We start from the raw sequence: 22917 nt of genomic DNA, 5'->3' as shown, positions 1-22917 counted from the left end.
ATGTTTGCGTTAACTCCTGTAATACGCACAAGTCAGAACGTCCCTGGGTGGGCTTGAACCACCAACCTTTCGGTTAACAGCCTAACGCGCTAACCGATTGCGCCACAGAGACTCTGCCTGGCTTTTGTTGGCAGTGGGCGTGGCTTCTAGCTTGACTGCCCCCTCATGGCGGTAACATTTCTACCTTAAAATAACAGCTTGAAAAAAATTGTGCGGCTAGAATGAATTTTAATTACGATTGGCCTGTCTCCTATGCCCTTCGGGGGTCTGAGTTGGAAAAACTGCGCTATGTAACTTTGCTGGACCGGCCCGGGAGCTGAGCGGAAGTACTTCGACCTGCTTTCTGGCACACCTACCGCAAAAACAAATAGACCCCTCTCACGCTCCCAGGTACATTTGATTACTCTTACCTTCTCGCTCGGCATAGCTTGCACCTTCTGACTCCTCGCCGGTTCGTCAACAAACGTGAAACGTGAAACGTGAAAGCGAAAGGGTGTTGTATTTACGACAGTGTAACCGTACATTACCTCCAAGCCTGTAGGGGGAGCTCCATAATGGGCTTTTTGAGGAGTTACATTGTATTGCTTTAATGGTAATGATAAGTTAACTTTACTATTTTGGAACAACCAGTTTTACGCTGAGTATGTTTTATTTGTAATTAAACTGTAGAAAATGTGAATTTGAAGTGTTTTTATTGTACATTTTTGTGCTGAAGTGGAACAACTTAAAGTACTCCTCAGTACATGTGTATATAAACATTTACAGGATGAAGCAGTAAAATTAAATATACTGACTTTGCTTTATATAGATGCTAAAAATTTAGACTACATACCATTAATATGCTATCTTATCAATAATACGCTCAATCACACTTTTTGCACATTTATATTAATAAAAATGAGTATTAAATGCAACTTATCACTTTACTTTGTTATTAGTTTACGTGCTAAAGTGTAAAAAATGCCCTTAAAATTACGTTAAAATCAAATGTGAATATGCAAAAACTTTAGGATATATTTAAAAAATAAGCTTTCGGTGCACTGTTACGAAGATATGATTATGAAAATACAGTTTTTAAATGTACAAAAATATATTCAACAACATTTTAAATAAATAACTTTAACTTAAAATCTTTTTTTTAATCAATTCCAAATAAGTTGTAATATTGCAAAGATTAAAAGAGTTTTAATGAAAAAAAAAAGCTCAAAGTGTGACATGAGCATGATTCTCAAGTATCTGTAGATATTACACTTTTTTATTAGTACTTTAAATACTTTAAAGTTTGTGTATTTTGCACCGGTTTACTACTCAGTGCCCTTCCTGTTTTACACATGACGCCCAAAGAAGAGGAAAAACAAGATAAACTACTCTGATATGTGTTGAAGAAATGACGACATCTGCCTCATTTACTCAAATATATTCACATAAACAAAGGAAATGCACAGTTTTTACATGTTGAATTCAGTCTCTACACCGACATCCGGCTGTTCAGAGCAGCTATGTCCTCCATCTTCTCAAACAAGCCTTCGGTCACGGCGTTGTTTCTTTTGCTGGTCAGCACGTGGTACCTGCCCCCACACCTCTGGATGAGCGCCATCAGCTCCCCGTTCCTCAGGATGTGCTGCTCGGCACTCTCTCCTAAAGTTTCCCCCCACGTGAAAAGCACCAGCGTGCGCCTCCAGATCCCTTCCCCGAGCAGGCCCACGTGCTCCCCCACGGCCCTCCAGAATCTTTTTCTTGCAGTCTAAGTTGTCCTTTTCTTTTTCCTCTTTTGTCTGCCGCAGTTGTTGCTCGAGCTCTTTTAATCATTCATTCGCTGCTTCTATTTCCCTTTCTTTTTCCTCCAGTTGTTGCTCCACATCTGTTTTATAATACAGATAAAGAGTTTCTTTATCCTCCTTTGTTTCCTTTATATTTGATTTATTTCTCTTTTTCCTCCAGTTGTTGCTCCACATCTGTTATTAACTCAGAGACCATTTCCACTCATGACTTCCAGCTGTGTGAGGAGCATTACTGCCCCCTGCTGGACTGATTAGAAGTTATTAAGCTGCAGCAGCCTCTCAGCCATAGATATGTATAGAATGGCTTGATGTCTCGTCCGCGTTGCTGGTCAACGGAGTCGAACGTCCGCAGATGGCCGCCATCTTACCACAGGCAGCTCTCTCGCCGACAACATTGTGTTGATGGTGAAACATTCAAGACATAACTTGCTTAATTCTCAAACGTTTAGGTTATTATAAACATCAAAGTAGTAAGCTAATTATCACACTACAGACGAAGTCCATATTTATTTTTTGAAATAAAAATTTAAATATTTCACGTTTATTTCCCCCATGACTGAACTTTATTTATCCCTTGGGATGACTCCCTCAGGGAAATTCAAGTCCCCAGTAGCTCCAAACACACACATAGGATCTCTATAAATCCAAAATACAGTATAATATAGAATAATTAATATAATATATAATTAAAATATAATTAATATAGAATAATCTAAAACAAAGTGTAAAAAAAGAATATAGGCTATACAAGATATACAAAGTAAAGAGAGTTAATTAAAATAAGTTATAGCACTATGGTTGAGTTTAGAGTTCTCAACGGGCCTGAAAATTAACTGCGGTCACGCCATCTGCGCTTCAGAGAGGGACGGTCGCGCGATCTACACTTGAAAATCGAGTGCGCGTCTACATTGCGTCGTACGGTAAAGCGTTTGAGCCCAATGCACGATGTATATGGCCAAATTAAAATATTCATAAAAACAAAAATTCAAATAGTTTTCTGCAAACTCCACCAGATTCTTGTTCTACATGTCCCCAGCTACCTTTGTTGGGATTTTCAAGTTGTTTCACTGCATCATTTTCTAATAATCTGATGCTGAAATCATCGGTGACATCCTCCCATCTCTTTATATCACTCTTCTTCTTTCCTTTTGCATAATGTGGTTTCATTTCACCATTTCTGCCTTTTACTTGCTTGATGTCCTTGTATGTGTGTGTGTGTGTATGTGTGTGTGACCATATTCCTTATTGGACATCCAGCCCTACCTGCACCAGCCCAAATCAACTGGTCATCTATACCTTGTCTGCACCTCTCATCAGTGCACTACAGCCAAACAGGGAAGAGACAGAACCAAACTGAAATTATCACCACAACACCTCACAGTGAGCAGTTTAAAAAATAAGCAAGCTAACTCAAAACTGTGTATGAAGGAGGCCCAGGCATGACCTGATTCTTTTTTTTTTAAAGTATTTTTTTGGACTTTTTATGCCTTTAATGTTCAGACAGTTGGAGAGAGACAGGAAGCAGAGAGAGGGGGAAGACATGCAGCACAGCGCCGCTCGGTGCGGGAGTCAAACCGGGGCCAGCTGCAGCGAGGACTGTAGCCTCTGTACATGGGGCGGCTGCTTAACCCACTACGCCACCGACCGCCCCATGACCTGATTCTTGACTTGGAATGATGTGACGTTGTGGAGCTTTAGCACCATGGACTGGCAATTCCAGAGCTCAGAGCAACAGTGGATGTGACAAATATCTATGCAGCATGTAATCTACAACACATCTCCAGATACTCCTATCCTGGCTTTCATGTTGCTTTACTGCTGCATATTCCTAAATATTGAGATTTCAAACACAAGGTTCACGGCTACTTCTGACATAGCTTTTAATTTAGCTTTACTGCAGGAATTTCCTATAAAGACATGTTGGAATAAAAAATACACTGTTAAATAAACAAAACAAACAATTTGTCCTTTTTTTCAGCTGTTGCCCAGATGTTCCTGTGTAATACCATGTATTTTATCGAGATGTGGTTTTATGGGGTTAAATATACCATATCTCTCCATTATTTATCTGCACTCCTTCATTTTTGGACTTATTTCCCTTTTTTAAGTTTCACATCTCCATGTTAAACTTAATTTTCCAGCTTTTTAGAAAAAGGTTTGCATTCATATGACACAGCAAATAAACTATTTCTTGATAACAATTTTATGTTGTACACAGCAAGATAGATCACCTATACTCTTAAACCTATAGCAACACTATATCGACAGTTCAGTGTAGGCATTAGGATGGAAAATAAATGATAGTTTTTGTTGTGTAACGGCTTAACTGTAATGTCCTCATAATGTGATCTTCACTCATATATAGTTCTGTTAAATCATTTTTAAATATGTTGAGTTTTAAATATGTTAAATCTGATTGCTACATCAGATTTATCAATATTAAGTTTCTTTGGGAATCTGAGAGGACATTTTATTAAAATTCGCAACAAAATCTTCCATGCAAGTGGCCACTATGATAGGGTGTATTTTTTAAACTGCTCACTGTGGGCTGTTGTGGTAATGATTTCAGTTTGGTTCTGTCTCTTCCCTGTTTGGCTGTAGTGCACTGATGAGAGGTGCAGACAAGGTAGAGATGACCAGTTGATTTGGTCTGGTGCTGTCACGCCCGTGGACTCATGTTTTTAGTTTGATGTTTTAGGTTACGTTTCTGTGTTTCGGTTCATGTCTTGGTTTTTAGTTTTGCCATTGCTTTTCCCCTCACGTCACGTACCAGTTCATTAGTTGATTCCCTGCACCTGTTTATTCCCCACCAGCTGCACCTTGTGCCCAATCACTCTCACTCCCTATTTAGTTCTCAGTCCTTTGTGTTTCTTTGTGAGATTCTTACCTACCTGCCCTGCCCTGCCCTGCCCTGCCCTGCCCTGCCCTGCCCTGCCCTGCCCTGCCCTGCCCTGCCCTGCCCTGCCCTGCCCTGCCCTGCCCTGCCCTGCCCTGCCCTGCCCTGCCCTGCCCTGCCCTGCCCTGCCCTGCCCTGCCCTGCCCTGCCCTGCTTCCCGTTGTTACTCATGTTCCCCGTCATCTTCTAGTTAAGTTTTTTTTTTATTTATTGCCATGCCAAGTTCCTTGTTTATTTTTTCCACAGTAGTTTTTTGAATCCGGCTCAGACGCGCTTTTTGTTTGTACTTTGTTTTTGTTAATAAACCCAGTTTTCTATTTTGAAGTCTGCATCCGTGTCCTACCTTCACCTCCCCTACACCCCCCTGCCAGGTGCAGGTAGGGTAGGGCTGGATGTCCAATAAGGAATATGGTCACACACACACACACACACACACATACACATACAAGGACATCAAGCAAGTAAAAGGCAAAAATGGTGAAATGAAACCACATTATGCAAAAGGAAAGAAGAAGAGTGATATATAGAAATGGGAGGATGTCACTGACGATTTCAGCATCAGATTATTAAACAATAGCCGCTTTCGGACTGTAGGAACCTTTGGCAGTTCTAATAACCTTTTAATCCGCGGGGCCGTTTTCTCCCGTGTTCGGACATACAGGAACTCGGGGCTTTCTCCCTTAGTTCCTATAACTATTTAGCTCCTTCTCCGAGGTCGGGTCTTTTCATAGTTCTATAGAACGCATCTAACGGAGGTGTGTGGTGGTCGGTAGCTACGCCCCATGTCATGCTATCACGGCTGAAATATTTCCTCATATGACACAGACACAACCGGCGGGTGTTTAATAAGTTAAACTTACACTGGTCTCATTTGTCTGCAGCGCTCTGCTCTCCTTTCTTCCTTCATGAAATAAAAAAGTATCTCCTGACTCTCTCTGTGAGCTTTTCCAGCCTCGATATTAGACGCCTGATGTGATTGTCCATGATTAATATCACCATCATGCAGATCATAAACACAGTGGCCTCCCTGCTCTCCATATTAGCTTCTTGGTGGTGTTTGTTCTACTCTCCTTACTTTTACCGTTTTGTTTTGTGTTTGAATGTAGCGCTAAACGCACACGCTTTACCGTACGACGCGATGTAAACGGGCACTCGATTTTCAAGTGTAGATAGCGCGACCGTGCCTCTCCGAAGCGCAGATGGCGTGACCGCAGTCTTTTACATGGGACAATCCTTAAGAAATGACACTTTGCTACAATGTAAAGTAGTGACTGTGCAGCTTGTATAACAGTGTAAGAGTGTAAATTTGCTGTCTCCTCAAAATAATTCAGCACACAGCCATTAATACCTAAGCCACTGGCAACATAAGTAAGTACACAGGGTAAATGACGACATTACAGAGCTGGTGGATGGTAGAGACTTTGCGCTGCGCGTTCTCCTACTAGTTTCTATTGGATCAGTCTCTCGCTTCCCGACTAGGCTTCCGTACTGCGGAAGTGGGCGTGGTTTTGTCTAAACTGGGTTGGAAAAGGGATACACGCGTCCTGCTCCGCACGTTCGCGTTTCATGCTTGCCGTTGCTAGGCAACGTCACGCGCTTTGAAGACCTCTGCTTGCTCTGACGTAACAAAGGCACTCATCTGTGACGTAGGTTTCTTTCTAAAGACATCTGAGACATATAGTCTCATTTCAGCTGTTGGTCTGTCCACCGAACACAGAAGTATTGATCAGTTTGCAAACTTTGACTACTGAACAGGAACATAATTATTATCACTTTAACTGAATCTGGAAACATGTTAGGATTGTTTGCTTGTGCTTCTCACCGGATTGCAAGAGGTCTCGGACTTTTCAATCCCCATCCACCCGTACCGATCCTCAACCCTGAAGTTGCACGACTCATAAAGCGGTATCAGGACAATGCTTCTTCCACAGGAACAGAAGGTCTGTTTAAAGTCAAACAGCCGGAGAATCAGTGTAACTTTAGTAAGGTTTATGACTATGCACAGAAAGGTTATTTTTCCATCAGCGTACCTGAGGAAGAAAGAATCACTGAATCAGAGGACACAGAGACCCCAAAGCCCCCTAAAGGAGGAGCTGTTTCACCTACAGTTCAAACTAAAGTTCCAGCTGCTGAGGATGACTCTCCTTCAACCAGTGGCCACAATTTAACCGCCAAACAAACAGTTCCAGAAGTCCAGCATCAAGAAGACAGGAACCAGCCTGCAGCTCCAACACATTTTAAAGAAGGAGCCTTCAGAGGATTAAGAAAGCTGCATCAGAAATCTGCCATTTCAAGAGGACTGGACTGCTTATCTCATGAGACACCTGATGATCCTTATGTGATGCACAGGTGGCATTTAGATAATGAGAATCTGAGACGTTCTGCAGATGTCAGAGATTCTCAACCTGTAGTTCAGAAAGAAGAAAAAAGTAATGAATCCGAGGACACAGAGACACCAAAGCCCCCTAAAGGAGGAGCTGTTTCACCTACAGTTCAAACTAAAGTTCCAGCTGCTGAGGATGACTCTCCTTCAACCAGTGGCCACAATTTAACCGCCAAACAAACAGTTCCAGAAGTCCAGCATGGAGAACGTTGGGATGTTCTTGCAGGTGTTGATACGATGAGAGACCCAGCAGCCGATGCAAGGAATGAGGATGGTTTGTCCAGAAGCAGCTTGGCTCTGCATGAAGATCAGAATGGTTGGATCATCAGAAAGTCCCACCTGTTCTGCAGCAATATCAAAGCTGCGATTGACAGCACCAGAAGAAGAGTGAGGCTTTGGACGAACCGAGCCTGCACAAGAACTGCATCTGGTGTGGAGAGGATAGGACAAACACTTTTTTTCCTCTTCGGGAGAATCCATAATGTGTCTCCAGATGTAATTATGGTTTTACTTCTAGGTTGGCTGATGTTACTCAGTCTTCTTTTCAGAGGCCTTTTCGCTGCTTTTCATAAGATTCAAAGAATGATTTGCAAGATTTTTTACTGAAGCCAGAGATGATCTTGCAGCTCCAAGAACCTGATATCAACCTGCTTATATTTCTTAGTCACCATAGTTTCATGGACCTTCTTTAGACACACATTTGACAGAACTCTTAGAAGCATTTTCAGCTGCTTTCATCCAGTCCAGCTCTGACTTTGACGCAGCTGTGACTGAGAACTGCAGCTTTCCACAAGACGACTAAAAGAGACTTTATTCACTAAATTCACGAGACAAAACATTTTCCCTCCCACGGCTGCTCCTGTGGGGGTGAAATTTCTGCTTCCATCCCCACAGAATAATGCTTTGAATCTAACTCAGGAAAAGTCATGAAAACATACAGAAACACCCAGATATCTTTAAAATTTTACCTCTTTTTAAAAAAATGCTTTGAATCTAACTCTGATTATAAATGTTGAGAGGACCAGGCGTCCACTAAACATATAAGAAGAGTTAAGAATTCAGGAAAAGTCATGAAAACATACAGAAACAACCAGATATCTTTAAATTTTTTACCTCTTTTTAAAAAAAATCTAATTTTTATTCTATAATTAGATGTGAACATATAATTTACAATTTAAAAAAAAAATATATATATATATATAAATAAGAAATGTATTTGTCCATATGTTTAATTAACATTTCATTTCTGGATTTAAACATTGTCACATTGTCCAGGCCCCTGCTGGACCCGTGGAGGCTGACTATGTAAACCGAACATTTTTCCATATCCTAAATGTACAGGTACACTTGGGGATAATTGTCCATAGACTCTGAATTGGATTTCTCATTTTGAAAAATACCACTTCAACCCCTTTGAGTAATGCTGAGCAATGTTACATTTATGCCCTGTGAAACCTCATCATTGACTCCTATCCTCCGTGCATACAGATGATCTGTGATGGAGGTCATTTCATTTCCAACATTGAGGCTAAACGGCCGGGATCAGTTCATGATTCTAGGATCTTCCGAGCATCCTCACTGGCACAGAGGTTTGCACAAGGCGCAAGAATTTTACTAACCTGAAGGAGTGTACTTTTGAAGTAAGGTGTAGCATAGGCAGAATTTTGGTAATGTAATGAGAGGTCAGGTGTAGAGGTCATCTTAAGGAATTCAAAGTGCTCGTCATACTTTATTATAGATAGCCATATAAGGCACATATTGCATCCAATTGCCAAGTCTTAACACATGTATATCCATCCAACATTTCTCTTATTCTGCAGGAGAGTTCAATGGTGTCCTGCTTGGGGACAGAGGCTATGCATGCTGGCCGTACCTCCTCACGCCATATCCTGATCCAGGAACAAGGGCATGCACATGCACATGCACATGCACATGCACATGCACATGCACATGCACATGGACATGCACATGCTAAAACAAGGGCACGGATAGAAATGACCTTTGGCCAAATTAAATACAGGTTCATTGCTTAAAGTTCTCAGGCACCATGGCTGACTTCTGACAGAGCCATCTTAAATTAATAGTATACTTCATATTTTATACATTTTGTCTTGTGGACAACTTTTCAGGCTGAAGTCTGAGTCCCTGCAGGTTCTAGTGCCTGAAAGGACTCAGTTTCTCCTGACACAGTGAGGGACCTATACAGGGACACATATTTCCTTTGATCCTTATTGCTGTGACCTTTGAGTTAGAACTTCTTTTCATAATTTAGCATTGACACAGTAGCAGTTTAAGTCAGAGCAAGTATAAGAAGGCTAAATGGACAGAGATGATTTATAACTTTCCACACGTTTAGGTCATGGCACCCCACTGTGAATATAAATGTAAAAAACACATTTCTAACACGTTGCATGAACCGTACAAAAATGACAAGTTTGAGTTCAAGTTGTGTTAAATTGTTTAATTATTATTAAATGTTTCTCAAGCTGTGGAGAGAAAACAGAATTAAATACAGTTCACAACACGAAATTCTCCTTTATCTGAATTTATACTAACATCCCTCTCCAGTTTCATAATCTCGAGCTTGATCTTTTTTATTTTCAGTTTCTTCCATATCTAGTTTGGTGCTCTCTATTGGACAAACACATTTCTTCAAAGGCTACTTACCACTCTGAAATATGTTGCTGTACAGTGAAAAATTAATATGTGGGTCACACACACAGGATAATATAGTCACAAAGTATGATGATGTCGATTATTGAGTTATTAATAAAGTGAGCAGGGCCAGTATATTTGTGCTGTACATCTCATACAGAGATAATTCAGCATGCTTTATGTAAACACATTATAACACAAAGAGGAGAGCATAAATACATGAGGACAGTAAAATGAATGTCAATGGTATGAAACTTTCATAACTTACGCATTTAGTCTGTCGGCAGTTGTTAGCCATGCCGTTTCTTCGCTTTATTGATAGCAGCTGTATTACCATTTCTGGTGATGAAACTTTTAAAATCCTCATACAGCTCCATCAGCATTATTTATTCAGCTGCCGAAAAAATAACAGCTCTTGTCTTGCTCTCATTTTCACACAGATCTCGGTTTTTCCACCATCCACTCGTCAGGGCTTCTTACGTTCCTCGTGCACTCGCACTAAGCTAGGCTATGTAAGCCTCGCTTGGATTAGCCTCACCGAGATGCAGCTGAAATGTTTTCGAGGAACGACTTGAGGCTTAAATGGGAGATGGCGCTAGTTCAAGCAACGCTTTCCGGCTATAGCCTGGCTTTCTTTAGCTACTTTCTAGGAATACCCCCCTGGTGGTGCTCGTGTGAGTGTTGTATCCAAATGGATACCGAGGAGGAGAGTTTATGTTGCAAGGAGTGGGACATTTTACAGGCCCAGGACAACGGACAGTGTGTCACACTGATGAGGGATTTCCTCATCTGATTCACCCAGAAGTGCTGCAGATGGTGTTTTACATCCCTAAAATAAATTGGAAGAAGAGACCAACACCAGAAGGTCCCGATGGAAACTGAGTGAGTTATTTCATATAATAACACTGTTCGAGCTAACGCTGCTTATTTTCAGAGGTGTCAAAAGTAAAAGTACTTTTGTTTTGTAATTACAACAGTAGCACATGATATTACATAGCTGTTACAGCATGTACGCCATAATGAGAGACTGTGTTGTTACTGGAAAACACTAAAAACCTAACAAGGACCCACAACAAACTCAACCCAATAAGTGCAGAATCAGCTGATTGTAAGACAAGTACACTGGTCTACTTTTTACTCAGATTAATTACTTGTGTTGGAAGGGAACTCTTGACACCTCTGCTTATTTTGCTACACATAGACAGTTCGCTGTGCTGAGAAAATAACCAAACCTTTGCTATTTGTTTATCTTTCTTCAGTCAATGTAGGCTTGTAGCATACCGTGCTGTGTAAAAGGAGAACGACTAGGCCCAGGAAATAGGAGGGTATTGCCCAGCTGTATAGTCGGAGCGATTAGACAACGATACCCATCCCCCACTGGAAATTACACCGGCTTCAGAGGTGCAGAGGACATCTTTTGAAACTGTATTGCCAGGAGCCTACTTATAGCTAAAACACTGGGATGCTTTTGAAGGTCAAGTTATTTATTCTTTTACTTCAGCACGCTCGTTATGACCAAAATATAATACAAAACAAGTCTTTTCGTGTTTTCATTTGAAAGGCAAATTACAGTAAAAAAGAAAAGAAAAAGAACTCAATGTGCAAATATTAGCCTAAAAAAGTAAAATGTTCACAGTATGCCTTGTACACATGTATATACTGTTTTGTGATTTGATTGTTCATAAGGAATGTTTATACTAACATTGTAATTTGTTGTACACTATTTTTCCTGCCTACTGTAAGCACTTGGACAAGTCAATACAGTAACAATACTACAGTCTACTATGTGTGCTGTTGTGTCTGTACATGAAACCATAGCACCCATATCCTAGGATTCACAGAAAGAGTTGCATGTTATTGATGCCGGAGGTGAATATTTGCTCTTGTGAAAAAAAATTTGGCTTGAAAATGCAAGTTGCAGAAATGAAAAGACATAGAGAGAAAGTCATTCAACTTACTTCTAACACATTTTCAACAGCTGTGCTGTGTGCAGTCAAAGTCAATGCAGTATCACCCATATCCTGGGATTCACAGAAAGAGTACAGATGCAATATTATGTTTACAATTCCAGTAATGAATTCAAGTTTTGAATGTAACTACAAGTGGTTCTGTGGAAGAGCTAAAAGTAGAGAAGACATTGAACTTACTTGTGACGCATCTTCACCAGTGTCAGATGATGGAGTAGCATCAAAGCCCTGTAATAATAATAACAATAAATATAAAAAATACAACCCTTACGAAAAACCACTATAGAAAAACTAAAGGATTTCTGTAGTAATCTATAATATTTCTATGGTGTTCTGTAATACCTTTACAGAATACCTACCTCTAATACCTTTATTGCCCTATGAGCAAATTTGTGCGAGAAGAAGTGCTCTCAGTGTTTTCTCTGTTACCTATTTAAGTCACACAAACATTCTATACAGCTTGCCTTTGGTATTGCGGATTTGGATGTTATCAGCAGGTGAGTTGAAAGACTTTTAGTTCTTCAAAAAATGCGTTCAATGCAATTATTTTATCATTTGTTATATGCTACAATGACTCGACGTGATAGAACTTACTCATTCAAGTCTCTCATCTTTTTGTTTAGCTTGAGTGTAGGCAGTATGGGGAAGCCAAGATCATTGCGCAACGTCAGCTTAACTTTGGATTTTTTTACCAGTAACAGACTGGTAAAATCCTCCGACTTTAATGGCATGCCATTCAGAGGATTTCTGACATGGAGTACAACTCGCAAAGTACTTACCAGCTTTCACCATGTGTTTATTTGGTTAGTACTCAGTACAGTGCTCTTGATTTCTGTACAGTAATGACAGCATACAACTAAACAAGACAACCACGAAGGGACTCGAACCCTCAATCTTCTGATCCGAAGTCAGACGCCTTGTCCGTTAGGCCACATGGTCTCACCTGAGTCATCCGGCCGGTACAGGGGTGGTCTGCTGCCAAGTGTGAAACAGCCAGGAATAAAATTGTGCCTCCAAGTCTGAGGCTCTGATCCTTAGTTGGAAAAGGGTCGAGGGCCCTCTTCTTGCTTAGAACCAGTTGCTGCCTCAAGTGGAAGAGTTTAGGGATCAGACCATTTTGACCACGACTGGAGGAGCTCGTTCTACCAGTCGATCTTCCTTTCAACGCTCACCTCTGGTAACTCCTTATGAGTGGTGACTAAATGAATGAGATTGCGAATGCATAAGGGCTGAAATCATCTTCCACTCTGTGGTGATTAGGCTCACCCTCTTGGATCAGGGTGATAAGCGTAGTCATCTGGAATACGCTGAGAATACAGTCTCTGCCACTCTTCTTTGAATGAAGCCAGATCAGGTGGTATGGGCATCTGGTCAGAATATCATGTAGATTCCCCCCAGGGGAGATATTTTGGATCAGTTGCACGGTGAGGAGGCCTGAGGGAAGGTCCAGGACTCACAAGAAATAAACCATGCTGGTCTTGCATTGGTATTTCTGTGTGTCCACCCGAGAAGAGGTGTAGATTATGTCCTGTGAGAAGCGGGGCTAGGGATGTCTGCTCACATTGCTTCCCCTGTGATCCATTCCAGGACAAGCAGCATCAAATATATTGATATATCTTTAAAAGACATGTGTTATTGAAGGGCCCCTACACATGTGCTGTTGTTGCTGATATTCGTGGCCAGTATGGGGATTGAACCCATGACCTTGGCGTTATTAGCACCACGCTCTGACCAGCTGAGCTAACTGGCCCGATTTTGAGTAGCCCTATGAGCAAATTTGTGCGAGAAGAAGTGCTCTCAGTGTTTTCTCTGTTACCTATTTAAGTCACACAAACATTCTATACAGCTTGCCTTTGGTATTGCGGATTTGGATGTTATCAGCAGGTGAGTTGAAAGACTTTTAGTTCTTCAAAAAATGCTTTCAATGCAATTATTTTATCATTTGTTATATGCTACAATGACTCGACATGATAGAACTTACTCATTCAAGTCTCTCATCTTTTTGTTATAGCTTGAGTGTTTTCAGTATGGGGAAGCCAAGATCATTGCGTAACATCAGCTTAACTTTGGATTTTTTTACCAGTAACAGACTGGTAAAAGCCTCTGACTTTAATGGCATGCCATTCAGAGGATTTTTGACATGGAGTACAACTCGCAAAGTACTTACCAGCTTTCACCATGTGTTTATTTGGTTATTACTTAGTACAGTGCTCTTGATTTCTGTACAGTAATGACAGCATACAACTAAAGGAGACAACCACGAAGGGACTCGAACCCTCAATCTTCTGATCCTAAGTCAGACGCCTTGTCCGTTAGGCCACATGGTCTCACCTGAGTCATCCGACCGGTACAGGGGTGGTCTGCTGCCAAGTGTGAAACAGCCAGGGATAAAATTGTGCCTCCAAGTCTGAGGTTCTGATCCTCAGTTGGAAAAGGGTCGAGGGCCCTCTCCTTGCTTAGAACCAGTTGCTGCCTCAAGTGGAAGAGTTTAGGGATCAGACCATTTTGACCACGACTGGAGGATCTCGTTCTATCAGTCGATCTTCCTTCCAACGCTCACCTCTGGTCACTCCTTATGAGTGGTGACTAAATGAATGAGATTGCGAATGCATAAGGGCTGAAATCATCTTCCACTCTGTGGTGATTAGGCTCACCCTCTTGGATCAGGGTGATAAGCGTAGTCATCTGGAATACGCTTAGAATACAGTCTCTGCCACTCTTCTTTGAATGAAGCCAGATCAGGCGGTATGGGCATCTGGTCAGAATATCATGTGGATTCCCCCCAGGGGAGATATTTTGGATCAGTTGCACGGTGAGGAGGCCTGAGGGAAGGTCCAGGACTCACAAGAAATAAACCATGCTGGTCTTGCATTGGTATTTCTGTGTGTCCACCCGAGAAGAGGTGTAGATTATGTCCTGTGAGAATCGGGGCTAGGGATGTCTGCTCACATTGCTTCCCCTGTGATCCGTTCCAGGACAAGCAGCATCAAATATATTGATATATCTTTAAAAGTCATGTGTTATGGAAGGGCGCCTACACATGTGCTATTGTTGCTGATATTCGTGGCCAGTATGGGGATTGAACCCACGACCTTGGCGTTAGTAGCACCACGCTCTGACCAGCTGAGCTAACTGGCCCTATTTGGAGTAGCCCTATGAGCAAATTTGTGCGAGAAGAAGTGCTCTCAGTGTTTTCTCTGTTACCTATTTAAGTCACACAAACATTCTATACAGCTTGCCTTTGGTATTGCGGATTTGGATGTTATCAGCAGGTGAGTTGAAAGACTTTTAGTTCTTCAAAAAATGCTTTCAATGCAATTATTTTATCATTTGTTATATGCTACAATGACTCGACATGATAGAACTTACTCATTCAAGTCTAGCATCTTTTTGTATAGCTTGAGTGTAGGCAGTATGGGGAAGCCAAGATCATTGCGTAACATCAGCTTAACTTTGGATTTTTTTTACCAGTAACAGACTGGTAAAAGCTTCTGACTTTAATGGCATGCCATTCAGAGGATTTTTGACATGGAGTACAACTCGCAAAGTACTTACCAGCTTTCACCATGTGTTTATTTGGTTATTACTTAGTACAGTGCTCTTGATTTCTGTACAGTAATGACAGCATACAACTAAAGGAGACAACCACGAAGGGACTCGAACCCTCAATCTTCTGATCCGAAGTCAGACGCCTTGTCCGTTAGGCCACATGGTCTCACCTGAGTCATCAGGCCGGTACAGGGGTGGTCTGCTGCCAAGTGTGAAACAGTCAGGGATAAAATTGTGCCTCCAAGTCTGAGGTTCTGATCCTCAGTTGGAAAAGGGTTGAGGGCCCTCTTCTTGCTTAGAACCAGTTGCTGCCTCAAGTGGAAGAGTTTAGGGATCAGACCAGTTTGACCACGACTGGAGGATCTCGTTCTATCAGTCGATCTTCCTTCCAACGCTCACCTCTGGTCACTCCTTATGAGTGGTGACTAAATGAATGAGATTGCGAATGCATAAGGGCTGAAATCATCTTCCACTCTGTGGTGATTAGGCTCACCTTCTTGGATCAGGGTGATAAGCGTAGTCATCTGGAATACGCTGAGAATACAGTCTCTGCCGCTCTTCTTTGAATGAAGCCAGATCAGGCGGTATGGGCATCTGGTCAGAATATCATGTAGATTCCCCCCAGGGGAGATATTTTGGATCAGTTGCACGGTGAGGAGGCCTGAGGGAAGGTCCAGGACTCACAAGAAATAAACCATGCTGGTCTTGCATTGGTATTTCTGTGTGTCCACCCGAGAAGAGGTGTAGATTATGTCCTGTGAGAATTAGGGTTTGGGATGTCTGCTCACATTGCTTCCCCTGTGATCCGTTCCAGGACAAGCAGCATCAAATATATTGATATATCTGTTATAATTGGGTTTGTTCTTAGACATTAGGAATGAAATAAGTCTCAGTACTTGTCCATATGACCTTAAGTGATGCAGGAGTAGACAGACAAAACAATCAGGAAAGTCTGGGAAACCAAGGGCAGATTGATACACACACATTATTTGAATTCCTCAGAGACATTATTTGGGCTAGTACGATTCATATCCAATCACATTTGATCAACAAGGGATCCATCTTGGGAAACTAGGAGACATATATACGAGGTGTAACCGGAGATACGGGGCTCTGTCTGACGGATTCTTGCGAGGTCTGTCAGACTGAGACCAGCGCTGAAATGCTCCACTTGTTGCCATACCAATAAAGACTTCATTTTCACTTGAATTACTTCGGTCCGTTCTTGAGCCTCCTACTAAAAGAATCGTATCTAACAAATGGTGCCGTGACACGAGGTTCGAAGGCTAAAGGACCACCGTGCCGTGCGACCGACCCCCGTCCGAGGGAGGACGCCTCGAGGTGATTGGAGGGACAGCTTTTTTCAGACAATCAGGCGCCAGAAAAAAGGTGAGCAGAACACCACTTAATGACTAAATGTGAAATTTCTGCATATTGAATAACGTAAATGAAGTTGTCTGAATTAAGTTGTCCTCTGGTCATGGTAAATCCAAGTGTTAATGTACTGTCTGATGTTTGCATTGAATGGTAACACGTGAAGTATAATACACATAGTCTCACATAGGGATAGTGAATAAGTGTCCTGACAAGTGAATTCGAACAAATAAAAGACAAGATAAATTCATTTTATAAATGAAGATCCCAGTCGGGGAACTTGTCTTCAAAATTTGTTTCCGTGCACTAATAGCTAAGTGTGGCCGAAGTAGTTTATAAAATCCCCAAATTGAGGGGGTCAACTAAATAAATAAATAAAATTAGTGGAATTCCGACACGGAAGGTTTCTCCTCTGACGAAAGTTAGGACGAGGGATTGAGACCTCCGGTGTGCGAAGCGGTCTATAATCCCGAGACAGTCGGTCTGACAAGAATAAATTTATACTGTAGGACACAGGGTCAGATTTTTTAATTTTCATGCAACTGTGGGGTGGGGTTCGCCGCTCGAAGATATTTGACTGCGCCAGCAGATAATGAGTGGTTTCTGTTCAATATTGGGGTTGGTATAGATAAAAAGAGGGGAGAACAAGTGACTGCGCGTGCTATACGGGTCGCTTTGTTAGGGGAAAGCATTATTTTTATGGTGTGACCCAAAGTTTTGGAATAAACAAATGCTTGGATAAGTGGAGTAACACCGAGTCGTGGAGCGAACAGAACACAGCATTCTGCGTAGAAATTTCTTCACTACTTTCAGCATTTGGGCAATTACGTCTTCCATATACTTTGATTAACACGTGTATAACTTTTGAATATGTCACAAAAATTGATTGACGACTGGAAAAAATGTAAATCCGGCTCGCTGGGGTCGGTGCTGATTGAAACGTTAGAAAGATGGAAGAAAAAAGTGTCGATGAGTGAGGAAAAACGAGCAACGGATAGGTTTGTGGATTGGTCCACAGAGATGCAAAATAGGGGGATGTTTGGACCCGTTGCAAATGAACCGCCCAAGCTTATAATGTTGACAGTTTTTGCAAAGCAAGCGAAAATCAGTAAGGGACAGGCAGAACAGCAGTCTCAGGAAGCGGGAATAATGCAGAGAGGCAGAGCAGACAGAGAATTAACAAGAGCGTCAATTTTTCTCACAGATTGTGAATGGTTTCTCGGGGAATTAAAATTGACTATTCAAACGCGGGCCTCTGCACTTATGCGACAGAAAACCCCAGGAAAAAATTCTTATCCAATAAGCTATGATAATGAGGAGCATAACGCACCTCCGAGCACAGCTCCAAATGAGGAGCACAGGAGCGAATCGTTTCTGCATTCTCCTCCCCCTTATGCTGAAGCTGGCATGCTATTGGAGGCCACACAAAAGCAGATGCCTCAAACAACGCCCACTGCTGCAGGCGGCCTGTGTGACCCTAGTGTAAGGAGCAAAGTAGTAGTAATAAAAAACGGCTTACTGCAAACTGCACCCTTTCCAGGGGACTTGAACAGCCAAGCACAGGCAGCAGAATACCTAAATGTAACAGCGCAAAACAGTACACATTTAACTACCAGTACTATATTGGAAGCACCCGCCTCCAGAGCTTCAGATTACACATTCGGATCACTGGATACGCGTTCGTACGCAACACCCTCTGTAACACATGTTGATCCATTAGTGCATGATTTAACAGCTTTGCTGCACAGACAAACACTTGGTGAGGGAATGAATCAAACCAATCAATCAGGAAATTACAGCCTCCCCCGCCCTCAAAATAATGGTAATATTCATGCATGTACGGACACCCGTCAGTTTAGGGAAGCGGTGGAAGCATCACTTTTTCCCCCTGGACAAAATATGTTGAGAAAACTTGTTGGATTAACAAACTTAACGTATGACTTGTGGGCGGCCCATGTCACTCAATATATTGATAATGAAATCGAAGAACGGGAACAAGAAAAAGCAGAATTAATTTCCCTGCAGACACAAGTGACAAAATTACAGCTTAAACACATGAGGGACAAAGTAAATCAAAACAAGGCTAAAATTAAACAGATGTCTCAGCAGACTCCTCCTCGTGCTGTACAACCACAATATCCAGCTTCTTCGTATGGGTCATACCCAGAACAGAACGGACCTCCGTTCAGAACTAATAAAAGAGGAAAACCCCGGCAACACTTCAACAGTAGAAGAAATGACATGTGTTATCTCTGTAAACGATATGGCCATTGGGCCTCTGATTGTCGCGAGGTTCCCTACTCAGTGCAATCAGGAGATGGGACGCGACCATATAAGTGTAATAAATACCCCCACAGTGCTCCTGGGGCGGCAGTTGCTTCTCAACAGGCTACCCAACAGGGCCCGCATCAGGATTCTGCGTATGATGCCCCAGGCTCCCGTCAAATGCCCCAATAGGGAGGCCCAGAACAAACGACGGGTGACTCACTGTGTTGTAGTGACTTGTTTCTTGACAGGCTGGATATTGGTTGGTGTCCGAGCGTGTGTGTGATCGACTCATTAGAGCGTTCTTCCACACTTTGTCACTCTGTCAACACCTGTTGCATGTTGGTGGGACTTTATTGCTTTTGATTGTTCATTTCTTCTTTCATCCTCTTGCCCGATGAATCAAAACAAACGAGAGAATAAGAATCAAGCCATGCATATTACAGAAGGAAAAAGTTGATATATGATATATTTGATCCCAAAGTTTGACAAAAGTTAATCATTTTTTTCAGCATCAACGCACTAATAAGAGACCTATAAGGAAAAATTAACAGATTTGGAGGCTTGACCTGAGGCCTGAGGTTACTAACTAAAGATCAGCTGTGCAGCAGCATCACAGGAATAATGAATAATGAATAATGAAAAGCCTCAAATGCTTTTTGAGCCATAATATTCCCAATTTAATTTTATAGTTGTTCTCTTTGTCATAAATGCGCACACCCTAAGATGGTCTTTTCTCAACCCTGTTTTTCCACTCATTCAGCCCTGAGAGTGAGAACAACCCAAACAGACTCTGGGTGATCATTGGCCTGAGTTTATAATGATATACTGCTTATAATAGGGGTTTAATTTTGTACTAGTGCAAATAGTATTGATTCATCCATCTATTTTAAAATGCATATGATTAGGAAAGACACCAAAGTATGTAGATAAACTGAAAACAGCTTTACAATGAAAAAATCACAGAGATGCAATAAAAAACAATAAAATCCAGGAAGAACAGTGTTTGAGACATTCATACAAATTGTTGCTGAAATAGGATTTAACATCTCTCTTAAAGAGCTAAAGTCAAATACACAAGCAGAGTGTTTAGGAGATTTGCTTCTTTAATTAAAAAAAATATCTGAAAAAATTTTCTACAAAGTGAAACTTTATGATTCCACCTGCAACAGGACTGAGATCAGACAGTCAGACCATATGACATAGCTTAAACTATCAGGATTTAGGATTTAATATCACGGCCAGACAGTCAGATGTCAAACAATTTGATATCATCTTAAAGGTGTTAAAGCTTAACCTTTATTCTTATTAGGAGATATTAACTTGACTTTAAAATTATAGCTGCTCGGAATTTCCTGCCTCAGGTCACCAATTCAATAGTTATCACCAATATTTAGATTCAAACTAAACCATTTGACTATTTAACTAAATCATTTAACTACTTAACTGCAACAGATTAATGAAACAATTAATATGCTAACTTAATAAAGCAGCAAAGTGCTTCATAGAAGTTTGGATAGATTAGGGCATTGGGAGAATAGCAACAGGACAGCTGCAGCAAAGACTGAGCCATAACAAGACAAGTCAAGGTTTGTGTTTATGGCGAATTTAAAAACAGTGAGCAGAGTGCAACTTGGTTAGCCAAAATAAAGATCTATGCAGACACAGACTTAACTTTGGCTGAAGCTATCCCTATTAAGCATTATATTATGCATTATTTAACCTACTATTTTATATGATATATAATATATGACCTATATATGAATGTTTTCAGGTTGTCCCACATGAGGCCTGGACGGGGAGAAAATACCCTGTCCATAGCTTCTTTGGGACACTATGAGGACAGGTGTGAATGTGGGAAAAAGGTTGCCAAGCGACAGCCATGGTGAGTGGGGGCTGAGGAGATCCCAAAGGGGGCACTAACTGCTTGGGGGACAAGGGCTACCTGAGGGAGAAGGAGAAGGACGCCAATAGGTGGCGTGATGGAAATTCAAACTGTGCTCAGTCAGTGCCTGTGGTTGAAAGAAAAAGGATATGAATGGGATGAATGAAATGTTCTGTAATCAGGTGTTTTGGGTCATCGGAAGACGTTCCATTAGAGATGACCAGAAAGTTTTAATCTACTACACTAAATCGATCAATCAATCAGACGTTATTTATATAGCACTTTACATAGCACTTCTCATCCAAGACAATATTACAGACGAACGAAGCAGTGAAACCCAAGGCCACATACAGACACATGCACACTCACATATAAAGCCACGCACACACACACACACACACACACACACACACGCACACATGCCACACATACTGGAAGCAGGGACCACAACGTGATCCTCAAAGAAAAATAATGGATGAATTAGAATAAATAAAGAAATAAAATTAACCTAGGCTTATAATATCTGTATGGAAACATGTTATGGTATCATGTGATTTTAGAAACAGCTCTGACGTCACACCGTTGATACCACATGAGGTGTTTCTGATTAAGTTCTAACCGGAAAAACTTAATGCTGATCCTGAAATGTCTGTGTACGGCTCAGCATCACGAAACGGCCACAGGTAAAAATTAAACAACATTATTACTAACTAACAAGTAAGAATCAAGCAGATTATGCTGAAAGTTTATTTTTAACGCTCTGACCTGAATTCAGAGAGGACAGACAATATTTAACCTAAACAAGTTAATCCGTTCGTCATTGGAAAAATGTCTGATTTCTTGATGCTGTGCTGCTCCCAATATGAAATCTAACCACAAACATTTCTGTCCTGCAGCAAACAACAACACAGGAGGAGAAACTGCAGTGGAGCAGTTCGGCCAGTAATTAACAATTTATCATGGTTTACTAAAACTTCTCAAATTTTCCCAAAAATTCTGTGTGTGTTTGTATCTTCTTTTGCATTAAGACTTCCTGGACCTGGAAGAGGAACACATGGAATCAAACTCAGAATATGAAGACCACTGTTTGTATACTTAGACCCCAATGAAAATATGAGGGTTGCTTGAGCAAACCAAGAAATGCAATATATGTTGTCATCTGTTGTCATCTGTTGTTCTAACCTGTGGTGTCTGGTGTTGAGTGCTGTTTGTTTTAGTTTGTGTGTTGTTATGATCCCAAAACTGAATGACGATTTTTCCACAGCAGAATAAGTGGACAAAAAACAAGAATTATACCAACTGTGCTGATGTTGATCGTGATGATGTGTTTCCTAAATAATTAGAAGTTTTTTCACAGCAAAATAAAGAGATGGTACTAGATTTCTCATTAAGGCTGCACAGCAGCTTGATCACTATTCTAGTTCCTAAAACCAAGGGTTATACCAACTGGCCAGTTGTTTTGTTTTGGTTTGTGTTTATTTTATGATTTCTTTGATTTGATTTGATTTGATTTTCTTTTGTTTCTTTTGGTTTTCTTTTGTTTGGGGTCCATATGAAAAACAAATTAAGAATGAATTGGGCATTGAAATTGAACCTTTCAAAGAGAGATGCCCTAAGTAGAAAAATACAGTGCAAATGATATTTTGCACTACTGCGCTGCGAGATTCCCTAATATTATTCCACAGATTCAGAACCACTACAGGACGTACGGCCGGAGGACTCATAAGCTTGAGTTCTGGGAGGCCTTTCCCATCATGCCAAGATGATGGTGGAGAACTACACAACAAAATTGTCACAAAAGAAAATTAGTTAGGGAGGGGATGCTGAATATCCCTCAAGGAAGTGATGTACTGGTGACCTCTCCTTCCAAGATTAGTTCCGGATCAGACTGCAGAACAGACGTTCAGCCAAGAGGAGAACCGAGCACCGACAGGATTGCACCACAAGAGACCACACGACTCGTCATATGGTCATCTAAGAAAGATATATAATTTAGAAAGTTAATCATAATTGTTCAAGAGGCTAACATACTCATATAGTCGAGCCTCGGTTAAATTTATATGTGTTGTGTTTCATTTTAAAGTGTTTAGCTGATTCCTCTTAAAGGCTGATAATGAATCATTTTTAGAATGTCAATTGCCAGTGGGGTGACTCGGCTGTTT

The 22917-nt window shown here is 41.2% G+C and overlaps 6 non-coding genes across 6 annotated transcripts; all 6 read right to left on the bottom strand.

Moving 5' to 3' along the window:
* Nucleotides 1-38: 38 nt before the first annotated feature.
* Nucleotides 39-112, bottom strand: trnan-guu (transfer RNA asparagine (anticodon GUU)). The gene has a single exon. It is a non-coding gene; the product is annotated as a tRNA-Asn (tRNA).
* A 12436-nt stretch (nucleotides 113-12548) lies between these two features.
* On the bottom strand, nucleotides 12549-12621 carry trnar-ucg (transfer RNA arginine (anticodon UCG)). The gene has a single exon. It is a non-coding gene; the product is annotated as a tRNA-Arg (tRNA).
* A 737-nt stretch (nucleotides 12622-13358) lies between these two features.
* On the bottom strand, nucleotides 13359-13432 carry trnai-aau (transfer RNA isoleucine (anticodon AAU)). The gene has a single exon. It is a non-coding gene; the product is annotated as a tRNA-Ile (tRNA).
* Nucleotides 13433-13936: 504 nt separating this feature from the next.
* On the bottom strand, nucleotides 13937-14009 carry trnal-uag (transfer RNA leucine (anticodon UAG)). Its single transcript has one exon. It is a non-coding gene; the product is annotated as a tRNA-Leu (tRNA).
* A 737-nt stretch (nucleotides 14010-14746) lies between these two features.
* Nucleotides 14747-14820, bottom strand: trnas-acu (transfer RNA serine (anticodon ACU)). Its single transcript has one exon. It is a non-coding gene; the product is annotated as a tRNA-Ser (tRNA).
* A 504-nt stretch (nucleotides 14821-15324) lies between these two features.
* Nucleotides 15325-15397, bottom strand: trnar-ucg (transfer RNA arginine (anticodon UCG)). The gene has a single exon. It is a non-coding gene; the product is annotated as a tRNA-Arg (tRNA).
* Nucleotides 15398-22917: the final 7520 nt, after the last annotated feature.

Source organism: Odontesthes bonariensis, chromosome 8 (assembly GCF_027942865.1).
Source record: "Odontesthes bonariensis isolate fOdoBon6 chromosome 8, fOdoBon6.hap1, whole genome shotgun sequence".
Lineage (NCBI taxonomy): Eukaryota > Metazoa > Chordata > Actinopteri > Atheriniformes > Atherinopsidae > Odontesthes > Odontesthes bonariensis.
The sequence above is the reverse complement of the archived record's forward strand: the minus strand, read 5'-3'. Positions and strand labels throughout refer to the sequence as shown.